The sequence below is a fragment of the Coregonus lavaretus genome (genome assembly GCF_964263955.1).
Source record: "Coregonus lavaretus genome assembly, chromosome: 1".
NCBI lineage: Eukaryota > Metazoa > Chordata > Actinopteri > Salmoniformes > Salmonidae > Coregonus > Coregonus lavaretus.
In genome coordinates this window covers 46,191,634-46,208,429 of record NC_139988.1, presented here as the reverse complement: position 1 = coordinate 46,208,429, position 16,796 = coordinate 46,191,634, and the positions used below count along the sequence as shown (strand labels likewise).

Sequence of the window (16,796 nt, the reverse complement as noted above, 5' to 3'; positions counted from 1 at the left end):
CACAGGTCTCAGAGTCAATTACTGTTTGTGAATTCAGCAAGCACAGAAACCAACATAGTTTCCCCACACGCTCTCTTACACACCAACTCCCATAAGTATTCATTATCCATATCGGGGACCGAATTAGTAATAATCTGGGACTTCCATAGAATCAACAGGCTTCTTATAGTAATGACATTGGAGCTGACTGAACATAATCAGAGAGGGTGGACGTGCTTAAGAGAGACATAAAAAGAGTGTGTGTGCATGTGTGTGTGTGTGCATAAGTTTGTGTATGTGAGTGTGCATCTGTGAGAGAGCAAGAGAAGGGGAGGGCACTGGGCGATTCCACACTAGTGTAGGCGGAAAATATTTTAGGTATCTCAGTTTTTTCTGGCAATTCTCACATAGAAACTTCATTGGGAGGAAGGATGTTTGACATGCTATTTTTTGTATCACAAACCATTTTCGAGAAAAGTATGATGAAAGTGGCCATTTTATGCCCTTTTTAGACCTATATATGCCTCCTGTATAACAACACCCGTGCCAATATATCCTTCAAACACCGGCTTTTTGGGCATTATCACTTTTATACAATTGGGTTACCAACATATTCAAATAATGATACACTATATATACAAAAGTATGTGGACACCCCTTCAAATTAGTCAATTAGGCTATTTCAGTCACACCCGTTGCTGACAGGTGTATAACATCGAGCACACAGCCATGCAATCTCCATAGACAAACATTGGCAGTAGAATGGCCTTATTGAAGAGCTCAGTTACTTTCAACGTGGCACCGTCATAGGATGCCACCTTTCCAACAAGTCAGTTTGTCAAATTTCTGCCCTGCTAGAGCTGCTGTAAGTTCTGTTATTGTGAAGTGGAAACGTCTAGGAGCAACAACGGCTCAGCCGCAAAGTAGTAGGCCACACAAGCTCATGGAACAGGGCCGGCGAGTGCTGAAGCGCGCAGCGCGTAAAAATCGTCTGTCCTCGGTTGCAACACTCACTACCGTGTTCCAAACTGCCTCTGGAATCAATGTCAGCACAATAACTGTTCGTCGGTAGCTTCATGAAATGGGTTTCCATAGCCGAGCAGCCGCACACAAGCCTAAATTCATCATGCGCAATGCCAAGAGTGGGTAGCAGTGGTGTAAAGCTCACTGCCATTGGACCCTGGAGCAGTGAAAACGCATTCTCTGGAGTGAGGAATCTGGCAGTCCGATGGATGAATCTGGGTTTTTGCGGATGCCAGGAGAACGCTACCTGCCCCAATGCATAGTGCCAACTGTAAAGTTTGGTGGATGAGGAATAATGCTCTGGGGCTGTTTTTCATGGTTCGGGATAGGCCCCTCAGTTCCAGTGAAAGGAAATCTTAACGCTACAGCATACAATGACGTTCTAGACGATTCTGTGCTTCCAACTTTGTGGCAACAGCTTGGGGAAGGCCCTTTCCTGTTTCAGCTTGACAATGCCCCCGTGCACAAAGCGAGGTCCATACAGAAATGGTTTGTCGAGATCGGTGTGGAAGAACTTGACTGGCCTGCACAGAGCCCTGACCTCAACCCCATCAAACACCTTTGGGATGAATTCGCCGACTGCGAGCCAGGTTTCAGGACAGCATGGTGCCGGAGCAAAAGCAGACAAAGTGGTGGACTACACAGAATACACAGAATATCTCTCTCTTACATCTCCACCTTTTTCAGCTGGAAGACGATGCCTAGAGCTTACCCATTATGTTGTACAACGATGTTGTAACGCCAGCGTTACAGAGGCAAGAGATGGGGGATCCTGGTGAGATTAAGGCGAAAGGAAAACCGGCCACCTCTTCCCTCCATTCTACTGGCTAATGTACAATCACTTGATAATAAGATGGATGACCTCCAATTGCGGATTTGCTACCAACGGGATTCTTGGAACTGCAATATTCTTTGTTTTTCAGAAACATGGCTCTTGGACAATATACACCCCACGGCTATCCAACTCGATGGATTCTCCATTCACCGGGCGGACAGGACAGTGGAATCAGGGATATCGAGGGGGGGAGGTGTTTGCCTCTTCATCAACTCCAACTGGTATGCTAATTCAAGCACGTGGAAGTGTCAACCCACTGTTCACCCGTCTTGGAATACCTGATGGTAAAATACCTACCCTTCTATATCCCGAGGGAGTTTTCAGCTGTTATCGTGATTTGGCGTCACTAAGACACGTGATGCCCAACTTCCATCAATACGTCTCCAACGTGCTATTCTACCCACAAGCAAGCATACAAGGCCCTCCCTCGTCCGCCATTCGGCAAATCAGATCATGACTCCGTACTCTTGCTTCCTGTTTACAAGCAGAAGCTTAAACATTTACATTTTACATTTTAGTCATTTAGCAGACGCTCTTATCCAGAGCGACTTACAGTTAGTGAGTGCATACATTTTCATACTGCCCCCCCGTGGGAATCGAACACACAACCCTGGCGTTGCAAGCGCCATGCTCTACCAACTGAGCTAAACAGGAAGAACCCGCAATTCGCTCCATTGAGAAATGGTCACCAGAATCAGAGGTTATGCTACAGGACTGCTTTGCTAGCGCTGATTGGAATATGTTTTGAGACTCCGCCAATAACTGCCGAGCTAACCACCTCCATCACCGGCTTCATTAGAAAATGCATCACCGACGTTGTACCCACGGTGAGGGTTCGCTGCTTCCCCAATCAAAAGCCCTGGATTAACACCGAGGTTGGTGCTAAACTGAAGAACAGGGCTACAGCACACAGAGCTATCGTAGACAGGAATAAGTACAAGAAGGCCCACTATGACCTCCGCAGAGTCATCAAACGAGCAAAAGGACAATATAGGAATAAGGTGGAATCATATTTCCTGTATATAGTATGCTTACTTACTTACTTTATTGTGTATTTCATATTTCCTATTCTTATTTCTCGTGTTTTTATTCTAGTAATACGTTGTTATCGATTATTGCATTGTTGGGTTTTGAGTTTGCATGAAAGGCATTTCACTGTACTTGTGCATGTGACATTGAAACTTGATTTAAGTAAAGAAGTCATAGTTTTAGTCACAGTACGATATATTTGGGCTTGACATGGGAAATCTGAAGTGGGAACTTTGTGGAAATCCATGTCAATGACGTGTAACTTTTTTCTGACTTACGTGTCAGTTATAGGGCTGGCTTTAGTTAATTTGGAACCACCTACCTACAAACATGTTAGAGAACACGTGTGGGCTCCTTACTTCATGTTTACACAGCTACTGTGGCTGTGGTCTGCAATGCACTTCGACTGTTGGGAGATGTTGGAAGGACACCAGTGAAACAGGGAGTAAGAAAATAACTATATTATTCTGATGAGTGGGTTAAGTGGATAAGTGAAATGCCAACACAACTGGAACACCTCGTCGTTTCTGGAGACATATTGTGCACGGCGGCGCTACTGCAAGAGTGTAGCTATCTAGCAAGCAAGTAGCAGTTGCTCACTAACTATACACATTTGGCTGGCTAGCTAGCTATAACTAACATAGCTAACTGTGCGGTGAAGTAAATCCATATGAGGTAAGTTAATATATAGCTCAGTGTCTCCAAAACTTCATGGTGTCTCTACAGTAATAAACCTAGCTGTCAAATGGAATGTGCTTGCTGGCCAATGTGATACAAAATGCTGCAAAGTGATATAAAAACATGCAAACAAAACAATGTGCAAAGAGTTGGGCTATTGTAGTAGCTAGCTATATTGCTATAAAAGTATTGATCCATATTCTAGCTAGAGTCCATCACAAAAAGCTTTAGGGCCAACTGTTATATTGGTCATCTAGTAGCTAGCTAGCGGGGATACTTGTAAACATTACAGCTAGGTCATTCCAGCTGTTGTTTAGTTAGCTAGCCAGGTAGCTAGCTAGCTAACAAGCTAGCAAAATTGTTAGTACAGTAGCTACAGTAACTACCTAACCTTTACTCTTCAGATAATCAGAATAACAGCTGAATGGTAGCTAGCTAGCATAGTTACAGGTACTCTGATGCTTGAAACAACTTTGGAACCAATTATCCACAGTTGCTAATAGTTACCGGTAGCTAGCTACCTGGCTAGCTAGCTTTATTGGTCTAAGGAGTAGGTCAGCTAGCCTCTAGCTTCATCGGTAAAACTCTTCATCGGTAAAACTCTGTATTCATTCTTGATCATTCAATTCCGTTGCAGAAGAGCGACGAGGAGAGTGGATGTTCCTCCGCCTTTACAAATCGCGGAGTGTGGGTTGTGCCAGAGACCATACACTGGGCAAAACGGGTCCATATCAGGGGATATCTTTACATTACACGTTTTTAATATTCTAGAGAATAAGGTCCATTTCCAATGCATATTTTGAGTTTTGTGGATTTGCACCTTATCCTGACAAATTCTGAATCCAGATGCGTCTTTTAGACATATATGATATTGGGATTACTCCGAATATCACACATGGATGGACATTTCCTATGGCAGGATATGGACTCATTCAATATCCTGAGATATGTGACATCCTATTTTCTTTCTTCATGTTGACAAATATTGACTGTATACATTGCATCTGTGTTTTCTCAGCACATTCCAGATATGAAGCTATATTCATTTCAGATATGCCTCTCTTGGCTGAGGTCCATATCCGGATCTTGATATGCTGACAATAAGGACGATTTATCATGCATTTATGAGTTTTCAGCACATGCTCAATAATTTGACAAATATGAAATCCATATTTTTCTTTCATGCACAAATCATTTTTGGATTCCCTCCAGATATCATACATGGTATGGCCAGATATTGACTCATAAGCTATCCTGAGATAGGCCTACAGTGGGGAGAACAAGTATTTGATACACTGCCGATTTTGCAGGTTTTCCTACTTACAAAGCATGTAGAGGTCTGTAATTTTTATCATAGGTACACTTCAACTGTGAGAGACGGAATCTAAAACAAAAATCCAGAAAATCACATTGTATGATTCTTAAGTAATTAATTTGCATAAAAAAATTACAGACCTCTACATGCTTTGTAAGTAGGAAAACCTGCAAAATCGGCAGTGTATCAAATACTTGTTCTCCCCACTGTATGTGGACATCTTATTTTCTCTGTATGATGACAAATACTGACAGTAGGCCTACATAAATTAGTATATTTTCTCAGCACATACAATGCATATGCTCTTGACTGAGGTCCATATCAGGATCTTGATATGCATTTTGATATTTAAATATGGACTTTATTTTAGTTTATTTTTCTGTCTTATATTTATTTACTTTTTCTCCCCAATTTCATGATATCCAATTGGTAGTTACAGTCTTGTCCCATCGCTGCAACTCCCGTACGGACTCGGGAGAGGCGAAGGTCGAGAGCCATGCGTCCTCCGAAACACGACCCCGCCAAGCCGCACTGCTTCTTGACACACTGTTCACTTAACCCGGAAGCCAGCCGCACCAATGTGTAGGAGGAAACACTGTACAGCTGGCGACCGAAGTCAGCGTGCATGTGCCCGGCCACCACAAGGAGTCGCTAGAGCGCGATTGGACAAGGACATCCTAGCCGGCCAAACCCTCCCCTAACCCGGACGACGCTGGGCCAATTGTGTGCCGCCTTATGGGTCTTCCGGTCAAATAAGGACAATTTCTGATGCTTATTTTAGCTTTGAGGACATGCTCAATAATTTGACAAATATTAAATCTATATCATTCTTTCAGAAACTAGCTATAATTTTTATATTCCATCTGGATAAAGGCACTGTAACTGGTAGCCTAGCAACAAGAATCAACTTTAATATTTCTATTTAGGCGCCACAAATGAGTGTGTAAACAGTGTGTGGTCGACCTGACAACTGGAGAAACAAAGAAGTGAGAATCTGTTCAGAAAATACCTAAAAGAAGTTAACGCTAAAGTCTGTTGCTAATTTGAGATGTTTTATTTACGTATCGTAGTAACTACAATCAAGAACGTTAGCTAATTTGGCCAGCAGCCAGTAGTGCTAACTAGCTAGGCTCGATGGGGGGTAAAAGCTAAGGGGTAGCCTAGCTAGCTAACTAATAACGAAATTGCCTTCCCTTCAGGGAAAAACATTATTGCCCCCTATCAAGGTGACAGCTAACATTTTAAAATGCTTAGGCATATTTTGTATTACTGGTTAATAAAAGCTAGCTACCTAACTAACTTAACTAGCTAGCTAACTAGCAACTTGGCTAGCTAACTAGCTTGTTCCAGTTAGTTTTCTCGTCATGAATGAAGCAGGTAGAGTGGTATGGTTATGTGAAATTACAATATTTTCTTGCAATATCGACACCATTTTGATTAATGATTTATGCATTGACAGTTTGGAGTGGATCACAGACCAACACTCCCACCACGTTGGGTGTGGACTGCGAGGGATCGCCACTGACTACCCAATATGCACCCATCGCATCCATCATCCATAACAAACAGGGCAGTCAGGGGTATTGAGGGTGTGCTTTTATTTTCAGTTAAATAAATAAAATACATTTTTGGCAAAGATTGGCCTATGTTTGCATCTTTACATAAAACATGTGTTGTGATTGGAGCTCTGGATTTGCTATGCTGCATTTTAAAAAACAGAAATAGCAGAGATGTGCTTTGGAAATAGCAACTTTGATTAAATATGACGATGTTTGCCTTTCCGTGCATTGTATAGCCTTCTACTGAATATGGTCAAATGTATGCTCAGATATGTCACCTTCATGTGAAGAAGCACAATGATTTTTCGGTGCCTGAACAGGTAAAATAATTTGGTGTTCGGAGGGTGGAACTAAACAAGCATTTCCACGCTAGGACAGGAATTAGGTCGAAATAGTGGCGGCAACTTCCTCAGGGGGGTGGGGGTCCTTTAACTGTTTTTTATGTTACTGTAATGGAACAACGCTAACTTTATGATGTCAACCCCAACTAAGAAAGTCCTTACTCTATTATTTAATATTATGTTGTGGACTGTAGAATGTCTGAGAATTGTTTCTATAGCATCCTTGTGTTGTAATCTAGTCAATGCACTGACCCATATACTTTCGGGTTCCATGAATCTATCTTACTCCGTACTTATGGTCAAGAGTTATTCCTGACCACCTGAACTGACCAGGAAAAAGAGAGAGGGAGAGCAACCTGAGACAGGTTGGTGTGTGTGGTGAATGATGTTGTCAAGATATAGAGGAAACAAAGATACTGCTTCGTTCACTAGGAACCTTGTGGAGTTCTTTCTCAAGTACGCATCTCCACCTACATCCACCTACACATAACCCCCCAGGGTGTTCTTTCACACTACCCCACCTCTGTGAGTATGTCAGCTTCTACAGGTATTCTTGCTAGCTGCTGTCTTTGTTTCTGGGCCAGAGGCTATATTGTATCAGAGGGCCAGCCTTTTTCTGACAGAGAGGCAGGTACAGCACTCTAACAAGGTATGTCCTTACCCAAGCCCACATCCTTCCCTCTACCATGTTTCAAAGAGAATAGCCAATTATTATATTTTGTAGTTTTGCGGATGGGGGTATGTGTGTAATATCTGTTTGATAGAAGAGAGATAGTGTGTGTGTATGTCGCGGGCATGCGTGTGTGTGTGTACGGCAAAGGCTGCTCTCTTCTTTGGTGGAGGAGATAAAGGTGTTGTTCTTATCACTGGTTATTATATCAATATATAAAGCATGATGGTGGGAATCTCTAGCTGCACTGTGTGAGTGGATTCAAAAGTGACAGTAGAGTGCTCTCTCTAAAATTAGCGTACATTCCCCAGTCCTAAACCTTAACCATTAAGGAATGGAGAAAATTCAAAACCTTAGATCAGCGTCTCTAGGGGGCAACTTTACCCTAGTCTGTCCTTCTCTTCTGTTCAACAAACCCCACCAGGTAGGTACACTCAAATAGATTTGATGTAGATAATCCCTGTTTACCTGTCCAGGGCCTTGTCTATCACATAACAGCCTCCACTTTACTGATGAGGTAGATTGTGCATTGTAGGTTGAAGAGTCTGACAGAGGTAGTGAGAGAGCATAAGAGAGTGATAGATAAACAAAAGAAGAAGGAGAGATCATTTGAGAAAGGGAGAGGAAAATAGAAAAAGTAAGAGAGTGACAGAAAGTGAAAGCGAAGGATGTGATAAAGTTTGAGAGAGATGGAGACAGACAGAGTGAGTAATGGAGGAAAGAAGACGTTGATTGCGTCTGTGTTCTCCCAGTCAGACTTGAGCAGAGCGCTGCTCTCTGTTCAAACCGGCTGACCCAGATGCAGCTGAATTAAAGACAGCCTCAGAGAGAGACACACAGAGAGAGAGAACATTGTAAATACCACCAATACTTATCTGTTTATCTTCCCCTACTATTAGTGCTACAACTATTTGCACATTGCTAAAACACTGTACATAGCTGATAATATAACACTTTAAATGTCTATCTTTTTAAAACCTTTTTGAGCGCGATGTTTACTGTTAATTTCTAATCGTTTTTTGTTGATGTTGTGAAATGTGTTTCTTCTCAGTTTTGTTTTCTAGTTTATTTACTTGCTTTGGCAATGTCATACCAACCTCAGGGTCCATAGTCATAAAGTACTCCTTTGCTCTGTGCGCTGTTCGTAAGTGTTCTGCCATCATGCATAGCGTCACCACAACACAACCATGTTACACAATGAGATGATCTAGCAGACCAGAAGAGCACATTAGTGCCCAGATGACACTCCATACATTGAGTGTGTCCTTTGTATCAGTGACATCTAGGCATAGAGATCCAATTAGATTACTAGTGGGGATATGTCATAAAGTTCCAGAACGGGATGAAAATGGCAGCCATATTGCACAGGGAGAAATCCAAACCAGTCTAATTGGAATTAATGGCAGTAGAGGGGACACCCCCCCCCCCCCCCCCCCCCCCCCCAAAGTCAATACTTTGTAGAGCCACCTTTTGCAGCAATTACAGCTGCAAGTCTCTTGGGGTATGTCTCTATAAGCTTGGCACATCTAGCCACTGGGATTTTTGCCCATTCTTCAAGGAAAAACTGCTCCAGCTCCTTCAACTTGGATGGGTTTCGCTGGTGTACAGCAATCTTTAGGTCATACCACAGATTCTCAATTAGATTGAGGTCTGGGCTTTGACTAGGCCATTCCAAGATATTTAAATGTTTCCCCTTAAACCGCTCGAGTGTTGCGTTAGCAGTATGCTTAGGGTCATTGTCCTGCTGAAAGGTGAAGCCCCTTCTCAGTCTCAAATCTCTGGAAGACTGAAACAGGTTTCCCTCAAGAATGTCCCTGTATTAAGCGCCATCCATCATTCCTTCAATTCTGACCAGTTTCCCAGTCCCTGCCAATGAAAAACATCCCCACAGCATGATGCTGCCACCACCATGCTTCACTGTGGGGATGGTGTTCTTGGAGTGATGAGAGGTGTTGGGTTTGCACCAGACGTAGCGTTTTCCTTGATGGCCAAAAAGCTAAATTTTAGTCTCATCTGACCAGAGTACCTTCTTCCATATGTTTGGGGAGTCTCCCACATGCCTTTTGGCGAACACCAAAAATGTTTGCTATCACTATAAGTGATAAGACATCAAGGCACACCATTGTCATGTCAGTCATTGATTTTTCTTTGACACATTCAGTCACAACAAACATTAATCTTCTGAGCTTGCTTCCCTATAAGATAAAACTTCATTCTGTTGTTGGTAAGTAGCATTATGTGAAAATTATTTATTGTTTTATGATATCTCTTGCTTTCACAGTGTGTAAGGGGAATAATGCAGGAAGATCTTACCAGTGTCCCACTCCCCTCTTGGTAAAATCTTTAGACCTTACAAGAACGTGCATTTTTTTCACTTTTCTACACTTTATGTTCAGGTGAAAATACTAAGGTCATATTATGTTCAGTTCCTCTTTCAATAGACCCATATTGCACCAAGGGTTAAGTAATTTGGTGACAGAGCAACAGACACGCAGCTACCAACTCAAGAGGATTATCAAATGCAGATGTGTGTCACGGTCGTCTAAGAGCGAAGGAGACCAAGGCGCAGCGTGTGCAAGAAACATGACTTTATTAATTAAAGTTTCGAACTACAAACAAAAGACGACTCATGAAGTCCACGGTACACCGACCGAAACGGAACAAAAACCCACAACACCCAAAGGAAAACATACAGATAAATATGGCTCCCAATCAGAGATAACGAGCCGACAGCTGACACTCGTTACCTCCGATTGGGAGTCACATGACTACACAAGAACTAACCAAAACCACACACACCCAAATGAACACACCCTATTCCCAACCTAACCAAAACAAACCCCAACAACACGAATACACCCTGGCTCAAATACAAGTCCCGGAGCCAGAGTGTGACAGTACCCCCCCCTAAAGGCGCGGACTGCGACCGCGCCTCAACTAGGGCTAACCCAGGGAGGGCTGGGTGGGCATACCTCTTCGGCGGTGGTTCCGGCTCTGGTCGTGGTCCCCACCCCACCATAGTCACTACCCGCTTCCGTAGCCTCCTCCAACTGACCACCCTCCAACTAAACCCCACCGGATTAAGGGGCAGCACCGGACTAAGAGGCAGCACCGGACTAAGGGGCAGCACCGGACTAAGGGGCAGCACCAGGATAAGGGGCAGCACCAGACTAAGGGGCAGCACCGGACTAAGGGGCAGCACCGGACTGAATGGCAGATCCTGGCTGGCTGGCTCTGGCGGATCCTGGCTGGCTGGCGGACCCCGGCTGGACGGCTCTGGCGGATCCTGGCTGGACGGCTCATGGCTGGCTGACGGATCTGGCTGCTCATGGCTGGCTGACGGATCTGGCTGCTCATGGCTGGCTGACGGATCTGGCTGCTCATGGCTGGCTGACGGATCTGGCTGCTCATGGCAGGCTGACGGATCTGGCTGCTCATGGCTGGCTGACGGATCTGGCTGCTCATGGCAGGCTGACGGATCTGGCTGCTCATGGCTGGCGGAAGGCTCTGGCTGATCCTGTCTGGCGGACGGCTCTGGCTGATCCTGTCTGGCGGAAGGCTCTGGCTGATCCTGTCTGGCGGAAGGCTCTGGCTGATCCTGTCTGGCGGAAGGCTCTGGCTGATCCTGTCTGGCGGAAGGCTCTGGCTGATCCTGTCTGGCGGAAGGCTCTGGCTGATTCTGTCTGGCGGAAGGCTCTGGCTGCTCCTGTCTGGCGGAAGGCTCTAGCGGCTCCTGTCTGGCGGAAGGCTTTAGCGGCTCCGGTCTGGCGGACGGCTCTGAAGGCTCATGGCAGACGGGCGGCTTTGCAGGCTCAGTACAGACGGGCAGTTCATGCAGCGCTTGGCAGACGGACAGTTCAGACGGCGTTGGGCAGACAGGCAGTTCAGGCGCCTTTGGGCAGACGGGCAGTTCAAGCGCCGTTGGGCAGACGGGCAGTTCAGGCGCCGTTGGGCAGACGGGCAGTTCAGGCGCCGTTGGGCAGACGGCAGAGTCTGGCCGGCCGAGACGCACTATAGGCCTGGTGCGTGGTGCCGGAACTGGTGGTCCCGGGCTGAGGACACGCATCTCAGGGCTAGTGCGGGGAGCAGCAACAGGACGCACAGGACTCTGGGGACACACAGGAGGCTTGGTGCGTGGTGTAGGCACTGGTGGTACTGGGCTGGAGCGGGGAGGTGGCGCCGGAAATACCGGACCGTGCAGGCTTACTGGCTCCCTTGAGCACTGAGCCTGCCCAACCTTACCTGGTTGTATGCTCCCCGTCGCCCGACCAGTACGGGAAGGAGGAATAACCCGCACCGGGCTATGTAGGCGAACCGGGGACACCATGCGTAAGGCTGGTGCCATGTAAGCCGGCCCGAGGAGACGCACTGGTGGCCTGATGCGTTGGGCCGGCTTCATGACATCCGGCTCAACGCTCAATCTAGCCCGGCCGATACGTGGAGCTGGAATGTACCGAACCGGGCTATGCACGCGTACAGGAGACACCATGCGCTCTACTGCGTAACACGGTGTCTGCCCGTACTCTCGCTCTCCACGGTAAGTACAGGGAGTAGGCGCAGGTCTCCTACCTGACTTCGCCACACTCCCTTTAAGGCCCCCCCCAAGACATTTTTGGGTAGTCCTCACGGGCTTCCAGCCTTGCCTCTGTGCTGCCTCCTCATATTGCCTCCTCTCGGCTTTAGCTGCCTCCAGCTCTTCACGAGGGCGGCGATATTCTCCCGGTTGTGCCCAAGGACCCCTTCCATCCAGTATCTCCTCCCATGTCCATGAATCCTGTGTAGGTGGATCCTGTTGCCGCTTGACACGCCGCTTGGTCCTAGAATGGTGGGTTTTTCTGTCACTACCCGCTTCCGTAGCCTCCTCCAACTGACCACCCTCCAACTTAACCCCACCGGATAAAGGGGCAGCACCGGACTAAGAGGCAGCACCGGACTAAGGGGCAGCACCGGACTAAGGGGCAGCACCAGGATAAGGGGCAGCACCAGACTAAGGGGCAGCACCGGACTAAGGGGCAGCACCGGACTGAATGGCGGATCCTGGCTGGCTGGCTCTGGCGGATCCTGGCTGGCTGGCGGACCCCGGCTGGACGGCTCTGGCGGATCCTGGCTGGACGGCTCATGGCTGGCTGACGGATCTGGCTGCTCATGGCTGGCTGACGGATCTGGCTGCTCATGGCTGGCTGACGGATCTGGCTGCTCATGGCTGGCTGACGGATCTGGCTGCTCATGGCAGGCTGACGGATCTGGCTGCTCATGGCTGGCTGACGAATCTGGCTGCTCATGGCAGGCTGACGGATCTGGCTGATCCTGTCTGGCGGAAGGCTCTGGCTGATCCTGTCTGGCGGAAGGCTCTGGCTGATCCTGTCTGGCGGAAGGCTCTGGCTGATCCTGTCTGGCGGAAGGCTCTGGCTGATCCTGTCTGGCGGAAGGCTCTGGCTGATCCTGTCTGGCGGAAGGCTCTGGCTGATCCTGTCTGGCGGAAGGCTCTGGCTGATCCTGTCTGGCGGAAGGCTCTAGCGGCTCCTGTCTGGCGGAAGGCTTTAGCGGCTCCGGTCTGGCGGACGGCTCTGAAGGCTCATGGCAGACGGGCGGCTTTGCAGGCTCAGTACAGACGGGCAGTTCATGCAGCGCTTGGCAGACGGACAGTTCAGACGGCGTTGGGCAGACAGGCAGTTCAGGCGCCGTTGGGCAGACGGGCAGTTCAAGCGCCGTTGGGCAGACGGGCAGTTCAGGCGCCGTTGGGCAGACGGGCAGTTCAGGCGCCGTTGGGCAGACGGCAGACTCTGGCCGGCCGAGACGCACTATAGGCCTGGTGCGTGGTGACGGAACTGGTGGTCCCGGGCTGAGGACACGCATCTCAGGGCTAGTGCGGGGAGCAGCAACAGGACGCACAGGACTCTGGGGACACACAGGAGGCTTGGTGCGTGGTGTAGGCACTGGTGGTACTGGGCTGGAGCGGGGAGGTGGCGCCGGAAATACCGGACCGTGCAGGCTTACTGGCTCCCTTGAGCACTGAGCCTGCCCAACCTTACCTGGTTGTATGCTCCCCGTCGCCCGACCAGTACGGGAAGGAGGAATAACCCGCACCGGGCTATGTAGGCGAACCGGGGACACCATGCGTAAGGCTGGTGCCATGTAAGCCGGCCCGAGGAGACGCACTGGTGGCCTGATGCGTTGGGCCGGCTTCATGACATCCGGCTCAACGCTCAATCTAGCCCGGCCGATACGTGGAGCTGGAATGTACCGAACCGGGCTATGCACGCGTACAGGAGACACCATGCGCTCTACTGCGTAACACGGTGTCTGCCCGTACTCTCGCTCTCCACGGTAAGTACAGGGAGTAGGCGCAGGTCTCCTACCTGACTTCGCCACACTCCCTTTAAGGCCCCCCCCAATAAATTTTTGGCTAGTGCTCACGGGCTTCCAGCCTTGCCTCTGTGCTGCCTCCTCATATTGCCTCCTCTCGGCTTTAGCTGCCTCCAGCTCTTCACGAGGGCGGCGATATTCTCCCGGTTGTGCCCAAGGACCCCTTCCATCCAGTATCTCCTCCCATGTCCATGAATCCTGTGTAGGTGGATCCTGTTGCCGCTTGACACGCCGCTTGGTCCTAGAATGGTGCTGCCCCTTATCCTGGTGCTGCCCCTTAGTCCGGTGCTGCCCCTTAGTCCGGTGCTGCCTCTTAGTCCGGTGCTGCCCCTTTATCCGGTGGGGTTAAGTTGGAGGGTGGTCAGTTGGAGGAGGCTACGGAAGCGGGTAGTGACTATGGTGGGGTGGGGACCACGACCAGAGCCAGAACCACCGCCGAAGAGGTATGCCCACCCAGCCCTCCCTTGGTTAGCCCTAGTTGAGGCGCGGTCGCAGTCCGCGCCTTTAGGGGGGGGTACTGTCACACTCTGGCTCCGGGACTTGTATTTGAGCCAGGGTGTATTCGTGTTGTTGGGGTTTGTTTTGGTTAGGTTGGGAATAGGGTGTGTTCATTTGGGTGTGTGTGGTTTTGGTTAGTTCTTGTGTAGTCATGTGACTCCCAATCGGAGGTAACGAGTGTCAGCTGTCGGCTCGTTATCTCTGATTGGGAGCCATATTTATCTGTATGTTTTCCTTTGGGTGTTGTGGGTTTTTGTTCCATGTTCTGTCAGTATTGCAGAGGACTTCACGAGTCGTTCTTGTTTTGTTGTTTTGTTCCAGACTTTGAATTAATAAAGTCATGTTCGCTCAACGCGCTGCGCTTTGGTCTACTCCTTACCCAGACGACCGTGACAATGTGTAGTTCCAGTTCTTGTGCCACACAAGCCTAAAGCTGTGTTCGTAACCAAGTGGGAGGTGGAAATTTACCAGTTGTGAAGTCGTAAATATCAGTTGGATGCATTCACGTGCTTTGAACTCCATGAGAAACGCTGATTGGCTAATGGCCAACAAGCTGCGTAAACAGGAATGTAGTGGATTGCAAATGCACGTAAATATAGTTTTCAACCTTTTTATTTGTGACCTTGATGTCTTAAAGTAATGATGGACTGTCGTTTCTCTTTGCTTATTTGAGCTGTTTTTGCCATAATATGGACTTGGTCTTTTACCAAATAGGGCTATGTTCTGTATACCCCCCATACCTTGTCACAACACAACTGATTGGCTCAAACGCATTAAGAAGGAAAGACATTCCACAAATTAACTTTTAAGAAGGCACACCTGTTAATTGAAATGCATTCCAGGTGACTTCCTCATGAAGCTGGTTGAGAGAATGCCAAGAGTGTGCAAAGCTGTCATCAAGGCAAATAGTGGCTATTTGAAGAATCTCAAATATAAAATAGATTTTGATTTGTTTAACACTTTTTTGGTTGCTATATGATTCCATATGTGTTATTTCATAGTTTTGATGTCTTCACTATTATTCTACAATGTAGAAAATAGTAAAAATAAAGAAAAACCTTGAATGAATAGGTGTTCTAAAACTTTTGACCGGTAGTGTAAGTATTCAGACCCTTTGCTATGAGACTCGAAATTAGCTCAGGTGCATCCTGTTTCCATTGATCAACCTTGAGATGTTTCTACAACTTGATTGGAGTCCACCTGTGGTAAATTCAATTGATTGTACATAATTTGGAAAGGCACACTCCTGTCTATATAAGGTCCCACAGTTGATAGTGCATGTCAGAGCAAAAACCAAGCCATGAGGTCGAAGGAATTGTCCGTATAGTGCCGAGACAGGATTGTGTCGAAGGCACAGATCTGAGGACGGGTACAAAAACAATTCTGCAGTATTGAAGGTCCCCAAGAACACAGTGGCCTCCATCATTCTTAAACGGAAGAAGTTTGGAACCACCAAGACTCTTCCTAGAGCTGGCCGCCCGGCCAAACTGAGCAATCGGGGGAGAAGGGCCTTGGTCAGGGAGGTGACCAAGAACCTGATGGTCACTCAGACAGAGCTCCAGAGTTCCTTTGTGGAGATGGGAGAACCTTCCAGAAGGACAACCATCTCTGCAGCACTCCACCAATCAGGCCTTTATGGTAGAGTGGTCAGACAAAAGCCACTCCTCAGTAAAAGGCACACGACAGCTTGGAGTTTGCCAAAAGGCACCTAAAGGACTCTCAGACCAGGAGAAACAAGATTCTCTGGTCTGATGAAACCAAGATTGAACTATTTGGCCTGAATGCCAAGTGTCACATCTGGAGGAAACCTGACATCATCCCTATGGTGAAGCATGGTGGTGGCAGCATCATGCTGTGGGGATGTCTTTCAGCTGCAGGGATTGGGAGACTAGTCAGGATCGAGGGAAAGATGAACGAAGCAAAGTACAGAGAGATCCTTGATGAAAACCTGCTCCAGAGCGCTCAGGACCTCAGACTGGAAGGTACACCTTTCAACAGGACAACTACCCTAAGCACACAGCCAAGACAAAGCAGGAGTGGCTTCGGGACAAGTCAAAATGTGAAAAAAGTCAAGGGGTCTGAATACTTTCCGAATGCACTGTAGCCAAGTTATCCTTACTCATTGTGTATTTATTCCTCTTGTTATTATCTTTCTATTATTATTATTATTATTATTATTATTATTATTATATTTTTCTCTCTGCATTGTTAGGAAGGGCCGTAATTAAGCGTTTCACTGTTAGTCTACACCTGTTGTTTACAAAGCATGTGACAAATACGATTTGATTTGTTGCAACTCATTTATGGACAATCCTTGCTTTAGGCCAACATAACAACAACCCTTTCTATGAAAACTAAAAGGTCACACTCAGATAATGAAGCGCAAACTCCCTGAGAGGAAATACACTAAAAAACATCATAGCCTATATACGGATATTAGTGAACAACATTGTCTAGTATAGCTTTATGTCCCTTCTTAGGAGCCTCACAAAATAGTGAAACT

At 47.3% G+C, this 16,796-nt stretch overlaps 1 protein-coding gene across 1 annotated transcript in view; it reads right to left on the bottom strand.

Moving 5' to 3' along the window:
- The window catches only part of LOC311135360 (sodium/potassium/calcium exchanger 3-like), a gene marked incomplete at both ends in the record, with an annotated part of 115,948 nt that overhangs the window by 98,882 nt on the left and 270 nt on the right, over positions 1 to 16,796 (bottom strand). The gene's annotated exons all lie outside the window — the stretch shown is intronic.